The sequence below is a fragment of the Panthera onca genome, chromosome B3 (genome assembly GCF_046562875.1).
Source record: "Panthera onca isolate mPanOnc1 chromosome B3, mPanOnc1 haplotype 2, whole genome shotgun sequence".
Lineage (NCBI taxonomy): Eukaryota > Metazoa > Chordata > Mammalia > Carnivora > Felidae > Panthera > Panthera onca.
The window spans coordinates 43,360,996-43,378,198 of record NC_138344.1 but is presented as its reverse complement, the minus strand read 5'-3'; the positions used below and the strand labels follow the sequence as shown (position 1 = coordinate 43,378,198).

The 17,203-nt window shown below is 38.5% G+C and overlaps 1 non-coding gene across 1 annotated transcript; it reads right to left on the bottom strand.

The window, feature by feature from the left end:
- Nucleotides 1-14,204: 14,204 nt before the first annotated feature.
- LOC132670475 (U6 spliceosomal RNA) lies at nucleotides 14,205-14,311 on the bottom strand. The gene has a single exon (XR_009606712.1). It is a non-coding gene; the product is annotated as a U6 spliceosomal RNA (small nuclear RNA).
- Between the last annotated feature and the right edge of the window lie 2,892 nt (nucleotides 14,312-17,203).

The following is a 17,203-nucleotide window of genomic DNA, read 5'->3' as shown; positions in this document are numbered from 1 at the left end:
ATTTGTATTCTCTTCAATCGTACAAAGTGAACTTTGAATTAGTCACTACTGAGGTGTCTGAACTCTGTTCTAAATGATCATACACAACTTAGTCCTTTAGATAACAGGCACACAACTGGGACATGGAGTGGGAAGATTTTTTTTTAGGATATATGTAGCTCACATGATATTGGACCTGAAATGGCTGACCATAAAACTTCTGGGCTGTTTGCTACATTGGTGATATTTAATGAAGTTACACAGGATATGACATGGTATTAATGTTTCTGTCCAAAGGCTAATAGCCATTGTTAGCTAAGATCATATTGCAGTTTTTTGTTTTTGTTTTTTTTGCAATTACAAACCATGCTAGCACGTACATTTTTCTGTTTGGCTCTTTGTGCACATTTGTTGTTGTTTCCCTAGCATTCATATTAAAAATGGGAGAGGTGAATTGTAAGGCACATACATTTTCAACTTTTCTAGATATTTTCAAATTGCCCTCTCTGGAGGCACTACTGATTTGTACTATTATCAGCAATTCGTGAGAGCCCCATATCCCTACATTTTTGTTAACATTTGATATTGTCAGGCCTTTTAATGTTTGCCAATCTGGTTGGTATGAGGTAGTCTCTGGCTGTCTTGTTTTGCCTTTCTCTGATTATTAGTAGGCTTAAACATTACTACATTTGCTTATTTTTCATTTGAGGTTCCTCCTCCCTGAACTCTTATTTGCCATTTTCCACCTTGGGTTGTGTTCCAGATCATTTCTAGAGTTCTTTATAGCTTCTGGATACCCATCCTTTGTAAGTATGTGCATTGTGAGTACCATCTTCCAGTCTAGGATTTGTTTTTTGTCTTTGTTTTCATTTTTCTTATTGTGTCTATTGTCAAACACAATTTTGTAAGTTTTGTGTAGTGACATTTTGTGTCTTGTTTATATAATCCTTCCCTACCCCAAGTCATAATGATGTTTTTCAATGTTTTCTTATACAGGACCTAAAGTTCCCCCTGCCCTCCATATTCAAGTCTTTAATCCACTTGGAACTTAGTCATGTATGGTGTGAGATAGGGATCTAATTTTACCTCCATATAGATAACCAACTGTCCCCACATCTTATGTTTTAACAGTCCATTTGCTCTCCCCTGATTAGTAATGCTATCTCTGTTAAATATCAATTTTCCATTTTTAATGGCTCTGTTTCTGTTTTATTGATCTATTCTCGTCTTTATGCCTGCCATGCATTGTTTTTCCTAGTTTACCTTTATAAAACATCTTAGTACCTAATAGGGCAAGCACCACTGACAACCCCAACCTTGTTCTTTTTTTCCAAAATTGTATTGGCCACTTTGAGCTTTTTTCTCTTACACATGAACTTTAGGATCAACTTGCCAAATTCTAAGAATTTCCTTGGGATTTTAGTCGACATTCTTTACACTTATAAATTGTATCTATAGATTAAAATGGTGAGAACTGACATATGCATAATATTGAGTTTCACAGGTGATGAACACAGTATAACTTCCTATTAATTCAGATAATATTTATGTTATTCAATAACATTTTGAAATTTTCTTCAGAGTAATATACATATTTATTTATATAGTAATAATTAGCTCAGACATTTATAGTTATTGTATATAAAATGTTTATTTCCATTTCACTTTGAAATAGTTTATTCTTGGTATATAGACAAATATATTTTAATATTGATTTTTAATAGTGAAATGATATCCAGTTTTCATGCTGAACTACCTTAATAATTATGGGAGCTTTTGGAAAGTTTTGATGGATCTCCTATATAAACAATCATTGTAAATAAAGTCATTTCTCTTTCATGTGTAATGCTTGTCATTACTTTTCTTATCTTAATACAATGGCTAGCCTCTTAGAAGTGGTGACAGTAGGTATTCTCATTATGTTTCTTAATTTAGTGGTATTGCACCTAAAGTTTCTCATTAAATGTAATGTATGACATGGATTTTTAGTAGATACCTATCATCAGATGAAGGAAGTTTTCTCCAAATTTAGTTTTCTAAGAGTCTATTTCCTGAATAGATATCAAATTTTATCAAATTATTTTCCTAATCTATTAAAACGATGTTTTTCCCTTTCATTAATTAGTTCAGTGTGTTAAACTGATCAATTTTTACATGTTTGTTTGATCTTTACTTATGAGACTAAATTTATTTGGAATATTACTTTTTTAGATGCTGCTGAATAAGATGTGTTAATATTTTATACAAGATTTCTGTACCTATGTATGTAATTGAGATTGGTTTATAAATTCATTTTCATATAAATCAAGGTTATAATAACCTTATAAAATGAGTTATGAAATCTTCCCTCAGTTTTTCTTTTTTAAAAAATTTTTTGATGTTTATTTCTGAGAGAGAGAAAGAGAGAGTATGAGCAGGGGCAGGGCAGAGAGAGGGAGACACAGAATGTGAAGCAGGCTCCATGCTTTGAGCTGTCAGCACAGAGCCCAATACGGGGCTCAAACCCACAAACCATGAGATCATGACCTGAACTGAAGTCAGACACTCAACTGACTGAGCCACCCAGGCGCCCTCCTCATTTTTTCTTTCATAGTTTTCTTTACTTTCAGATTTATTTTGTTTTAAATCAAAGTTATAAATTCATGTCTTGAAGAGTACAATAGTTTCTCTAAGGCATGATACAAAATATACACAAAACCAAAAAAAAGACTTCCCTCACCCCAAGCATGTCCTCCTATCATTTTTCTCTCCCCAGGGGCAAAAACTTTTAGCAGACTATTTTGACAATTAAGTCAAGATGTCTGGAAAACATGCTTGCACTGCTACCTCTTGATTCTTCAGTTTTAGTAATAAGTATTGATTTCTCACTATGAAGGACGAGGATTTATCTTTCTCTACTTCCTCTGCTCCTACACACACATACTCCTTCCATCTATCCACTTTCTAATGGAATCATGTTATAATTTTGGTTAGAAGTGACTTCATCAGAGTCGTATTATACAGACCGTATAAGTGCTATTCAAAACTGAGATAGTTTTCCCTTTCCTGCTTCATGTTTGTTTTGCCTAAAATAAATAATGATTGTGTTTTTATTTGTTTTGTTTCTTTGCTTAATTTCTATGTTTTGTCACAAATTCAGTCCCAAATTAAACTCCTTTTATCAATGTCTATATCTCCTTTCAGGACATCCAGATGTAATAGGCAATCTACCAATTTTATCTTCTGAAGAAGTCTCTTAGTAGACTTCTGACCCACACAGTAGACTAGTGGACAGCTATCATACTGGGATTTTTCTTCTCCATCATCTTGGGATTTCCTTTGTTCCTTTCCTCTGAAGGGGCTACCATTTCGTATAACCTATGTTTTCTACTTTCTTGGGGTGAGCAAATGTTTTTGAGATATTACATCATTTAAAATGTCTATGATACTCTTCCATGAATGCTTATTTGGCTTATTGTAAAATTCTAGATTTAAAACATTTCTTTAGAATTTTGCTTGATTGCCTAATACTTTCCAACATTAATTCTGACAAGACTAAAGATATTCTGATTCCTAATCCTTACTATGTGACCTGTTTTTTCCATCCTAGAAGTTTACATGTTTTTCTCTTTAAGCTGAGTGTTCTGGAATTTCAGAATGATATTCTTTGTATGGGTCTATTTATGTCCACTTTTCTGAGCAATTAGTAAACTCTTTTGAACAGAAAATTTGGGTTTGTCATCTCCAGGAAATTGTCTTGAATTAACTGTATTGATTGTTTATTCCCAATCATTTTCACTATCCTACCTTTCTAAAATTTTTAGATGTTGGACCTCTTGAACTGTCTAATTTTCTTATTTTTCTCTCCTCTTGTTTTTGCCTCCCTTTCTAGGAATTTTTCTGCACTTACCTTTGAAAATTTCTATCAATTGTTTTGTTTTTTTCTATGTAACGTGAATTTCCAAGAGGTAGTGGTGGTGGTTGTCATTCTTTGAATGATCCTTTATTAGTGCACTTCTTGTTTTATGGTTGAAGGATCTTCTAAAATCTCTCTTAGGAGAGTGATGGTAATATTCTGAAAATTCCTTCTTCCTGCTTGGTCTCTGTTTCCTTCAAGTTGCTTATTTCTGTTTATTTGTGTCTTCATCTTCCATTTTAGAGGCTTTCCTTAGATGTCTTGTGTCATTATTGTCATCTTATTCCCTCTTGGGCAGTTCAGATCTTTGAGAATTGACCTTTTTAATCTCTGGGTTATACCTTCCAGGATGCCTTGCACTGTTTTGGAAAAAACTGGGGTGAGGGTAGGGGAATTGTTCTTGGCATTTAAATATCCATGTTTTCTTAATTGCCCCCATTTCAGTTCAGAACTCTCATCCTCAACTGTCCTGACTTCCCCTAAACTAGAGACTGTTTTACCCTTTTAAGTCTTTTATTGGGGTTGGGGAAGGACAGCAACTGGGCTGTCAGAGGAGCAGGGAAGGAGATCTGGAGATCTCAATGTTCCTTACACTTGCAGCCCAATATCCTTAATTTTAACCTCTCCATACCCACTTCCTGAAGTTACTGATGGGATGAATTCCTGAGTCTTTTGGAGATTCTGTGAAATCAGATAAATGCTTGGCAATTTCCTTTGCAGTTTTAGAATCAGTTTTCTGTCGTTTTATATGCCTTGCCCAAAAGCTTTCCAGCTTCCAGAATTCTATTGCTCTCTGATTATTCACCCCTGTATTTGTCTCCAGGTTACTTCTGATATCAATTCCACCGTACTGTAACCATTATTTTCTTAGCTCCAAAGACCTTATTTTACTATCTTTCAGATATTAATAAGTTTCTTCAAAGTTATTTTTAAATTATTTTGTATGTAATATGATAGTTTTTCTTCCAACTTGATTAGAAAGCTGTTAAATTCTTTTCTTTTTTGCTTTGATCATTTTCCCAGAGTATCTAATATACTTCACATATCTAGAACTTGATGCTTGCAGGTAACTATTAAGTTATTACTAAGTGACACAATAAAGGTATCACCATAAGGCACTCTCAATATACAAACACAATATTTGTACAGCACTGCATCAGCTTTTTTTCTGGTCATTAATGTGTTATAAACAGCAACCAACTGGAGATTTATTAAATGAGAATAACCATGATGATGATAAAAGAGACAGAGATGAAAGTAGAGAACATTACAGATGTCCTGATTTTCTAAAGGAGTGTTTCTTTAAGTGTGTTCCACGTAACCCCAATGCCATAATATATATGAATAGGCACTCCTGAACAGAGGATTCTTGATTGAATTAATGTGGCAAATAATGGGTTAGGCAAATTTAAAAATTTTTTAAGTTTATTTATTTGTTTTGAGAGAGACAGAGACAGTGCAAGTCGGGGAGGGGCAGAGAGAGACAGAGACAGAGAATCCCAAGCAGGCTGTGCACTGCCAGCTTGGAGTCCAATGTGGGGCTTGAACTCACGAAACCACGAGGTCATGACCTGAGCCTAAACCAAGAGTCAGACACTTAAATGACTGAGCCACCCAAGCGCCCCATGGATTAGGCAAATTTAAATAAGTTTCTTTAACAGAGGACTTCTCAGAGCTTTTAATATGCTTTCATGCATGGTACGGCATTTTCCAAACATACTCTGCATAAAATTCTTTTGTTTATAGGGCACCTTTTCATGACTCTTAGGACTCACTTTATATACAATGAGCTTTGTAACAGAGTATTCTCAGGTTTATTCAGGATTCTTTTGTTTGTTTGTATGTATTTGGTCATTGCTATCACTTACATTTTTAAGAATATACTCAGTCTCCAAGTCAGGACAATCATATGAAATTTTAAGTATTTCTTAATCAGCAAGAGATGAAGGAGCAAGGCCCAACTCCTGTCACACCAACATGCTTTCTGATTAAGCACAGGGCTCAGAATAAAATCACAGAGCACAAAGCAATAACTATGTAGTTCTTACTGTTGGTGGCAGGGAGATGCAGTGGAAATGTTTCCAGGGAGGATCCAGTGGGCCAGCCCACTATGGGGAGGGTCCAGAGTAATGTCAAGTCTAAGAGGGGAGTGTATGGGAAGGGGCAGACCGGAGTCATAGGATTCATCGCCAAGAATCCCATCTCACCATTCAAAAGACACTTTAGCTAACAAGTCCTGAGCTATGAGTAGCTAAGAAACAAGGTTGGACAAAATGAAACAGATAAGGATGTGGACTGTGAGTTATATAAGAGATGCAGGGTCTCATTATTATTGGGTTTGGGCTGGGAAACCTGGGATGAGTTGACTGGTTTAGAATAATAGGACTGAATCAGGTAACAATTAACATAACTTAAAAAAAATTTGAAATAGCTCTATTCCCATATGATAGAAGAGGAACTCAGACCCTGGAAGACGAAATGACTTACCAAAGGTATACAAGTAAGCTGTGGAGCTTCCAAGAGACTACAGTTCCTGGACATTTAGTTCAACACTCTTGCTATTCTACCACCTTACTTTCCATCCATGCTTCTTTAGCATCTATGGAGCAATGGAATTCATTTAGATTTGCTAAGATCCTCATCCTGAGAGCCACTGTCTATCACCTATTGGGCTGCCAATGCAAAGCAACACACTCAAGGCCTAGAATCTTCCACCTGCAATCCATGTTGATACAGATATGCTCCCTGGGATTCTGACACATGACATCCACCAACAGAAGGGCTGCCTATTTGGATGCCTAATGTATGTCACTTATATATGATAGAGACCAGTTTAGTCTCTAAACACACAACTAAACATACTCTCCTGGTGTTAACTTGTGTTCAGTGCAGTGCAGCCAAACCACCAGAAGCCACAGCACCCTGATGGAAAGCTGATGTGCAGAGATGCTGACATAATGAGGTCTGAGGCCATCATCCCTGGTGCTACACACAGATGGGCAATTCTGCTTTAATAACTCCGGTAGTTGCACAGACATCAGCTTGAAAAAGTTGACTTCCTGGCCCTGAGTGTCCCCCATCACTTAGTCATGTGGGCCTTGGAATCTTGGGTAACATGCAGGCCTCTGTGATGTGGGTCCCGTGCACTACCGAAAATCAACTGAGACCTTCTGATTTTCTCTGGGTGTCTCAGTATTCTCCAAACACATCACCCTGAGAGGCCATTCTGCTTCATCCTGTTGGTGCTCCTTGCCTAGAATGCTTCTGTTCTTGTAAGCCAAGCCTCAAACTCCATTTCCTTCCACTCTACCTCCATGCATCTGGTCAGTGCCCTCCACTTTTCAGATCAGTCCAACAAAGCAGATTTGAAAGAAAAATTATTGATCACTTTTGGAAAAGCGCCTTGAAACATTTCTACTGTTTTCAAGGGAGAAAGAGCAGCAGGGCCCCTATGCATGATCAGTTGTACCTGCTTAATTAGAATAAATATTCTCCTTCTGATTCCTTGTTCTTTAGGTTCACACCATTCTTGCCAACCTCCCTTTTTAAATTAAATGTAAAAATGACATAGCAATCAAAACTCTGCAAATAATTTTTTTAAAGGCACAAAGTCAACACCCTAGGTTTTCTTTTTTTTTTTAAATTTCCCTGTCTCTCCTTATTCACATATTTCATATTTTATATAAGAATACCCATAGTGTAAGAATGATTGCACATTATTTTTTAGTAGTCTATTATAGAATATTTCTTCACATATAATTTTTCTCAATGTTGACGGCTACTTGATATTCTACAAAGTTGATGGGTCAATCACAATGTTTATAGAGGACAGAGTCACTTTATTAAATGTGTGACATTTCACTAGATGTGCTAGATGCCCATAATTGAGGCAGACATATTAAACATCTTTTCCTCATGTTAGATTTTCAAAATGGATGAAATGAAAAGGAAAACAAGTTAGGTAAGAGGGCAAGATTCAGTGGCTAGCAATTGCAGATCAAAACCTAGGCACCAAGAACTTTGGGTGGGGTCTACGGAGTCAGAGTTTAGGGTTAACTAGAGGCAGGAGAAGGGAAAGCCCAAGAGCGAGGTAGTCAGGAATGCACAAGACCCAAAGGGTCAAAACAAAGGTCTACAGTGCCCCAGTGATTCAATAAGGTAATAACTTACATGGTCAGATGTTATTCTATCGAGGATGTTTGCTCTTTCTCCCACTCACTCTTCTTGCTATGTTTGGGTTCTCTTGATATCATCAGGAGTGGGGTTGCTTAACTTGTAGTACTTGTGGGTAAGGTAACTTTATGCATATTTGCTGTGTCCTGACTAAAGCATGGGTCAGAGGGGTGGAATTATAAGGATGTGCCCTGGAATTAGAAGTTCATGCCCTGCCCACGAGTGTCTCCTCTGCTCATGATGGTCCGTCCCTCCTGGAAGGAGGAGACGGGGAGCCATAATCAGAATGGACCAAGGATGGGCACTTGACCTAAAGCCAATTTAATGCACGATCTGTAGAAGCAAATTTGACCAATCAGACTTCTCCTCTAGGATGTTTATCTTTTGGAGACTGAGAGACTGTTAATGAAGCCTGAATGTAAAAGAAATTGCAACTAAATGTGACGGAAATAAAAACAGAGCAAGCATCCTCGTGAAAGAATAGTGAGTAGAGAAGAAAAGCTCTTCTCCAAAGATAGTACAGATTGTGACTTTGCTATTGCCCACTTCTTCAACTTTTCCTGGATTAGCATAAACCTGTATCTTTTCATTTAATCTCTTCTTTTTCCCTCCCAGAGGCACCTGAACAAGTCTGTTTCTTCTAACTAAAAGATTACTGTATCAAAGATCCTAACACTGAAGTCCCAATAAATAAATTCCTCAGAAATCCCATATGAGGTTTCCTTTAAGTCACATCTCCAATGTGTAAAAAATTTGGCAAGAAAAGCCAAAATGGCTCACTGCCTACCTTTACAGGCAGACAATTAAACCAATTAAAGAGTGAAGTACGGTATGCCTTTTGCCTTCAAGGTCAGGCCTTGACTCACTAGAACCTTGGCAAAGTCTTGCAGTCTGGAGGGAGTAAGAAATCATCCCCGTGGATGACAGACTTCTAAGCAGATGGCTAGTAAATCAAGGTCCTGATGTGAAATGTTGATGCTTTTTAGCCCAGGAAGATGTGGGTGAAATATTACCAAGTTAATCACATAGAGTGAGCCACTGGTCACTGTCCTTAAGGAAAAAGATCATTCATTGTGAGATGAGACCCTAATTGCAATGAGCAGGATCATAAAACCAATTTAGAGCCCCAAGGCCAGTGGGATAGAAATGAGTTATAATTAAGGAGACATCATTTGTATTTACAAAAGTGCTTAAACAAGAAACTCCTTATTTTGGTGAATGGACTATGTATCCTGGATGTGCATCAAAGAGGAGAGTACCTTACTCCAGGAATGGTACTATTAGATTTGTGTCATTAAACTTGTAATTACAATGATGGGTACCTCAATGTATCCCCAATAACTGTCATATAGTTTTTTTAAAAAGCACAGATTTGGAAAGCTGTGTCCAAACAGCAGGTCTGTGAATGCCGGCTGTGGGCTTTGAGTCAATCAATTCTCCTTTCTTTGTCTAACAAAGGGGACTCATGATTCCTACTTTTCAGGGTGGGATACTGTCTCCCAGTTGGTTTCCCTTTGGGATAGAATCAAGTAAGAATGTCCTGGCTGATTTTTGCTTGGAGAGATGCTTCAATGGCAAACACCCACATTCTCGAGAGCCCTGGACGATTAGTGACAGTGCCTGTGGTGACTCTGGCATCTGGTCCATAGATATACACCATTTCTAGATCCACCTATGATCTAGAAATGTCCATGATAACTAGTGTCTTTCAGGCAAAGACCAAAGCTAGTTGTTTAGAAATCGCCAGACTGTTTCATTTCTTTGTGGGTCATTTTAACATACCTCATTTCACTCCGTCCTCATGGCAAACTTTTGAGATGTATGTGCTTATTTGCCAAATGAAGGAACTGAAGTTCTGAAAGGTGAGGCAAGCTGCCCAAGGTCACGCGACACAAGTAGCGGAACTAGGAGCTGAACCACTCATCAGATTACAGGGTGCACACTCTTCCCATAATCCCATGGAAATTCTGCCAAGTGAGCTGGCAGCATGGTACTTCTCCCTCAGCCACTGCAGGCTGCCCGCACTGCTGTCCTCACAGTTTGTCCTAGTTCAATGCCTCTCAAACATCAAAGTGCATACAAATCACCTGGGGCTATGAAATTGCAGAGCCTTATTCAGGAGGTCTGGAGTGGGGCCCGAGCTACAAGTACTCAGATGGTCCCTATGCTGCTAGTTAGCTGACCACACTTTGAGTAGCAAAATCCTAGCTGACACCCAGCCCTTCCAAATTATGCACTGGATTCTGAATAGGACCTCTTTTCAAAGCTCAGTACCTTTCCTTCTCTCACTGAGTAGTTAGTGGCCAGATCTCTGAAGCCATCCCAAGTAGTTCTTAATGAAATTAAAACCAGACTGACATCTCTAATACTCTCCAGCTGTTATCCAGTGTGTACCATTAGGGTAATTGTGTGGGAGAGCTGAGAGTTGAAGCTAAAACAATAATCTAACCAGGGTCTATTTAAAGCTACAGACAACACTTGGTTAGTCAGGTAAGGAAATTTAAGGTGCAATCGTAGAGTGCAGGCAATAGTAGCTGCAGCAGTAGAATCATTAATTAAATACCTTTTATATTTTAAGTTCTGTCTACATTTTCTGGGTAATTCTTACAGCAGGTCAGCAAGAAAGAGACTATAAATATTTATTCACACTCTACTTTCCAATAAAAGTCTAAAGCAATGTCCAAGAATATCTAACATAAGACACACGAGCACAAGTTTACATGTAGGTACAAGAAGAAAAAATCTGGGGGTAACACAGTAGAGCCAGAAATCTGGCTCTCAAAGAGCACATAATGATGGCATGCCTTTAGGGATAAGCCATACTTAGTTCTCAACTTTCCAGAAGCCAACAAGAAAAGAGGAATCTGGTCAGGTGAACAACTCACCGTGACCATATAATTATAAAATCAATTTTCAAACCTCCCTTAACACCCAGATCATGTGAGGACATCTCCTATGGCCTCTCCTACAGAAGATTTGGTGTGCTCTGGTGATGAATGACTTTTTCAACAGTTACTCAGAACGGACCCGAGGATGGCTTTTACAGAGTTAGGTTTACAGAGATCCCCAGGGGAAGCTGAGGCATCAAAACCAAGCACAATTCAGAAATGCAATCTTTCTGGGATAAATGTGACATGGTCTAGTACCTAGCATTTGGCTGCCGTGGTTCGATTCAGAACTATAGCTTGGACAACTTGGAGAAATGGAAATGTTGTATTTTTCAAGAAACCCCTCTCATTGTCAACCTTCAATCCCATTTTCCTAGCTCAGCCTTGGAAGGTGCTAAGTAACAGTGGGTTAGAGATTGCTCAAACAGCAGGGAATGGTAGTTGACTGTAGATCCATATAAGTTAACTGAAAACTGGGCACAGTTGATTAACAAGGACACAACTAGAATAGAACCCTTCCCAGCCCCACTCTGAGATGAGTAAACTTCAGGGAATATTCTGATCAGGTATAGAATTATTCTCTATAAGTGCTCTTCTGATTCCAGATAGTTGAATGATGAGGACTTAAATTATACTTCACATGGCAAGGAAGCAGCCTAAATGTTCATGGCTAGATAAATGGATATAAAGACATGGTTATATATGTATATCAATCTGTCTATCCATCTATCTATCTATCCATCCATCTATATCAGGGAATATTATTCAGCCATAGAAAGAATAAAACAGTTTTACTCTGAAAAAATTGAAGGGCATTGTAACTGATCTTCACTTGGCTAAAAGAAAATCTCAATAAGACACTGATAGAATACTTATATTTGGGCAGTTATTTCTTCTAAAAAATTATTTGTGAAACATATAACATTCATCCATTCACTGAACCAATGCATATCTGGGGATACCTGTCATGTACTAGATATACTTTGGAGAGCAAAACACAGTCACTGTCCAAATGGAGGTGGAAGACCAGTTGGGAGACCCAACAGTCACATAACCACCTAATCCCACAAAAGGTCTTCATGATCAAGATATTAAGATTCTCCAGTTTGTTTCAAACATTCAGTATAAATTTGATGGTTTCCATCATGATTCCATATAGGGGATATGATGCTAAATGACACACAAATAAAAAGTGCTAAGTGCCAGGAGGAAAATAACAAGAGTGTGTCTATGAGAGAGACTAAGGGTGGGGATGGTACACAAGGAGAAGGAAAGGTATCTCCAAAAAAGTGGTGAGATCAATAGGATGAGAAACTCTAAACATGGGTGGATCAGGGAAGAGCATTCTGAATGCAAAATCCCTGAAGCTGGAGAAAGCATGCTACTTAGAAGGACAGGCAATATGCAACTAAATAAAGGGTCACATCTTACGGGATTGGTCTCTACCATGCAGTTATGACTAGAAATGTCAACCAAAATAACTGATTTCAGAGTAGTTGATCCATAGCTCTTCCTCTTTGCAATAATTATTCAGCAAGGCCATTTGGACACTCCTCATTTGACATAATAAAACCCTATCACTTATGTGTAAGGTGATGCATGACTTTCTCTTCTCTATAGCGGGGCATGTGCATTCTGCTTATCCAAAATGGATATCAGATCTCTAAGAAACATGTTAAAAAACAATGGATGTTCTGGTAGATTATGTGGCTTCTCTGAAGCCTCAGAGCCTTTTATTTCTTTCTTTCTTTCTTTCTTTCTTTCTTTCTTTCTTTCTTTCTTTCTTTCTTTCTTTCTTTCAGTATCTGAAGTTTATTGTCAAACTGGTTTCCATACAACACCCAGTGCTCATCCCAAAAGGTGCCCTCCTCAATACCCATCACCCACCCTCCACTCCCTCCCACCCCCCATCAACCCTCAGTTTGTTCTCAGTTTTTAAGAGTCTCTTATGCTTTGGATCTCTCCCAATCTAACCTCTTTTTTTTTTCCCTTCCCCTCCCCCATGGGTTTCTGTTAAGTTTCTCAGGATCCACATAAGAGTGAAACCATATGGTATCTGTCTTTCTCTGTATGGCTTATTTCACTTAGCATCACACTCTCCAGTTCCATCCATGTTGCTACAAAGGGCCATATTCCATTCTTTCTCATTGCCACGGAGTACTCCATTGTGTATATAAACCACAATTTCTTTATCCATTCATCAGTTGATGGACATTTTGGCTCTTTCCATAATTTGGCTATTGTTGAGAGTGTCGCTATAAACATTGGCGTACAAGTGCCCCTATGCATCAGTACTCCTGTATCCCTTGGGTAAATTCCCAGCAGTGCTACTGCTGGGTCATAGGGTAGGTCTATTTTTAATTTTTTGAGGAACCTCCACACTGTTTTCCAGAGCAGCTGCACCAGTTTGCATTCCCACCAACAGTGCAAGAGGGTTCCCGTTTCTCCACATCCTCTCCAGCATCTATAGTCTCCTGATTTCTTCATTTTGGCCACTCTGACTGGCTTGAGGTGGTATCTGAGTGTGGTTTTGATTTCTATTTCCCTGATGAGGAGCGACATTGAGCATCTTTTCATGTGCCTGTTGGCCATCTGGATGTCTTCTTTAGAGAAGTGTCTATTCATGTTTTCTGCCCATTTCTTCACTGGATTATTTGTTTTTCGGGTGTGGAGTTTGGTGAGCTCTTTATAGATTTTGGATACTAGCCCTTTGTCCGATATGTCATTTGCAAATATCTTTTCCCATTCTGTTGGTTGCCTTTTAGTTTTGTTGGTTGTTTCCTTTGCTGTGCAGAAGCTTTTTATCTTCATAAGGTCCCAGTAGTTCATTTTTGCTTTTAATTCCCTTGCCTTTGGGCATGTGTCAAGTAAGAAATTGCTGCGGCTGAGGTCAGAGAGGTTTTTTCCTGCTTTCTCCTCTAGGGTTTTGATGGTTTCCTGTCTCACATTCAGGTCCTTTATCCATTTTGAGTTTATTTTTGTGAATGGTGTGAGAAAGTGGTCTAGTTTCAATCTTCTGCATGTTGCTGTCCAGTTCTCCTAGCACCATTTGTTAAAGATACTGTCTTTTTTCCATTGGATGTTCTTTCCTGCTTTGTCAAAGATTAGTTGGCCATGTTTGTGGGTCTAGTTCTGGGGTTTCTATTCTATTCCATTGGTCTATATGCCTGTTTTTGTGCCAATACCATGCTGTCTTGATGATTACAGCTTTGTAGTAGAGGCTAAAGTCTGGGATTGTGATGCCTCCTGCTTTGGTCTTCTTCTTCAAAAAAAATATGGAACGCTTCACGAATTTGCGTGTCATCCTTGAGCAGGGGCCATGCTAATCTTCTCTGTACTGTTCCAATTTTAGTATATGTGCTGCCGAAGCGAGCACTCTCACAGCCTTTTAAATGGAAGCCACAGGATCTGAAACACCAATTTCTCCATAGCCTAGACCTTTGCTTCTACAGCATATGGAGTATTAGAGCTGGAAGACATTTGGGGGGTCAACTTTAGGCCAACTCTTACTTAAAAAATTTTTTTAATGTTTTTCTTTTATTTTTGAGAGAGAGACAGAGTGCAAGTGGGGGAGAGGCAGAGAGAGGGACACACAGAATCCAAAGAAGGCTCCGGGCTCTGAGCTGTCAGCGCAGAGCCCCACACAGGGCTTGAACTCACAGACTGTGGGATCATGACCTGAGCCGAAGTCAGATGCCCAAATGACAAGCCACCCAGGTGCCTCAGGCCAACTCTTATTTAAATGAATTATTTCCCTTGGGAGCTCTGAAGAAGGATGGCAATAACTCAGATATTGGTACTTTTAGCCCTGTCCTGGAACATCAGCCTTAAGGGAAGCCCCACAGGTTCTCATCACAAGCATGCAACCCATTCTACTAATTACCACCCCAGAAAAAATAATTACATTGTGCCCTAATTCACCATACAAATGCCTACTTTCCCTCAAGACTGCAACTCCACAGGGCAGGGAGGTTTCCTGCACAGCAATTCCCCCCCCCCACCCCTCCCCCCACCCCGACCTTCCCTTTGGCCATCTAGATTCCAGCGTTCCTTCTCTACTTCTTTTCTTTTGCAAAAATCTCTGCTTCCCACTCCCTCCACCTTATTAATCAGACAAGACCCCAGCTTCTGGTGAACTCTACCTTCTCCTTCTCTGAGCTTGTACCCAGGCTGCTGAATGTGGATAGAAAAATGCAGTAGAGCTGTAAGAGTCACTTTAAATTCATGATCCCCAGCTTCAAATGGACACTCAAAAACTGCCCAGCAGGCTTTTTATTTTTCTTTTGTTGATTTACTTACCTATTCCCTGAGAGGGCTATTTTATACCTCCTTTTCTCTCCTGAAGCCTCCTACATTCCTTCCTCTCTACTCTCAGATGATGACTTCTCATTTCATGGATAAAATTGAAAAATCATCTTCCTTTCACCAAACCTGCAATCTTCATTGGGGCCCATTTTCTCTTTCTTTGGTCTGGTTAAAATGGAAAAAGTGCCCTTCAGCCTATCAAAGTCTAATCGCTTCTACATGCACCCTGGATTTCCTCCCCTCAATCACTGTCCTCCCTCGGATGTTCCCTCTTTACACATTATCAGTCGTCTCTCTCTTACTGGATCAGCACTACCAATAAACAAACATGCTGTATTATCTCCTATATTTGTGAAAAGCAAACAGAACAAAATAAAAAGTCTCTACTGACCTCATAGCTCTTTCCACGTATCACCTCATTTCTTGACTTCATGGCCTAAGTCTTCACAACTATAGTTGTCCACACGGTGGTCTCACACTAACTTTTCCCACTTCAGTCTGGCTCTTGCCCCCCTTCCCCTCACCAATGATTTCCACTGGAAAAGTACATGCCAAAGTTTCCAAAGACTTGCAGGATGCCAAATCAAATGGACAACTTCAATCCTCATCTTGTTTAGTTTCTCAGTAGCAGTCAACCAATCCTTCAAATGCTCCCTCTCTGACTCATCACACGATACTCATTCTTCCCTGTCTGTGACCTCCAGGTTACAGTGTCCTCAGGACTCAATCTTAACTCCTCTCCACTTGCCATGACCAATCTCATCCAGTCCAGTGGCTTGTGGCTTTTCAAAACTGGTTTTAATTTTTATCAAAGAAGCATATGCACAGAGTTAAAAAGCCAAACAATACTGATAAATGCCTATTAATATTTTTTCCCCAAATCAAAATCATCAGACAATCTGACAGTTCCATATCTTTCCCTGGAGTTTTACCTCCTTAGCACCTGCCCTTCTGCATCAACCCAACCTGATCCTCCAGCACAGGTGACATCTCATGACTCCCCTTCACCACTCTCCTGTGCTGTGTGAAATCTTCTCTGGATCCCTTTCTCTTTCTTGGTTTACAACCTTACTTTGCTAAAGACTATTCTTCAATAGCTTTTTCTTTTCTTTAACTGAAGTATAGTTGACAACATTCAATACCTTTTTAAGAAAGACTATACCCATTTGAATCCTTGTAATTAGGGATTTATTATATCTTCATTTTTTGGGTTAATAATATACCTAGAATCTTATTCTATGTGAAAAATCATATCCAATCAAAATTTTGAAACAGTGCTCCATTTTCTTCTAATTTTCAGTGTTGCTGTTGAAAAGTCCAATGTTATCTTGCTTATTTTTACTTTGTATGTCATTATCTTCTTTCTGTCTAGAAGATTTTAGGATCTTCTGTCTGTGTCTGAGCTCTATTTTTCACAATGGAAAATACCAGGTCTTTTTCATTTATTGTGCTGAGCACTCAATGGTGCCTTTTACACTCAAGAAATGTGTCTTTTAATTTGGCGACTTTTTAATGAATCAAATTAGTTGGATAGTGAGTTTCTTACATTAATCTGCTGATTATCTTCTCTTTTCTTGCCTATTATCTATCTTTTTAGCTGTTGCTTTTATATGATCTATGAGACTTCCTCTAATTCATCTTTCAACTGTTCTGTTTTTAAAAATTTGATTGTCAAATTATAATTTCAAAAATTCTTACTTATTTCCTGTTCTTTTTTCATAGCATCCTGTCCTTTGTTATGTATATCATACCACTTCTCACCATTCTAAGAATATTAATTATCATTTGATTTTGAGGTTCTTTCCCCTGCTTCTCCCTTTTTTAGATTGTATTATTCTTTTCTTTCATTTTGGAGATATTCTGAAGATGTCTGCTCTTTTTGTTTATTTATATTCAAAACTAGTTAATAAAAGCTGCTTGCAAGCTTTATGAGCTTGGTGGGACTTACCACTTGGTGTATTTT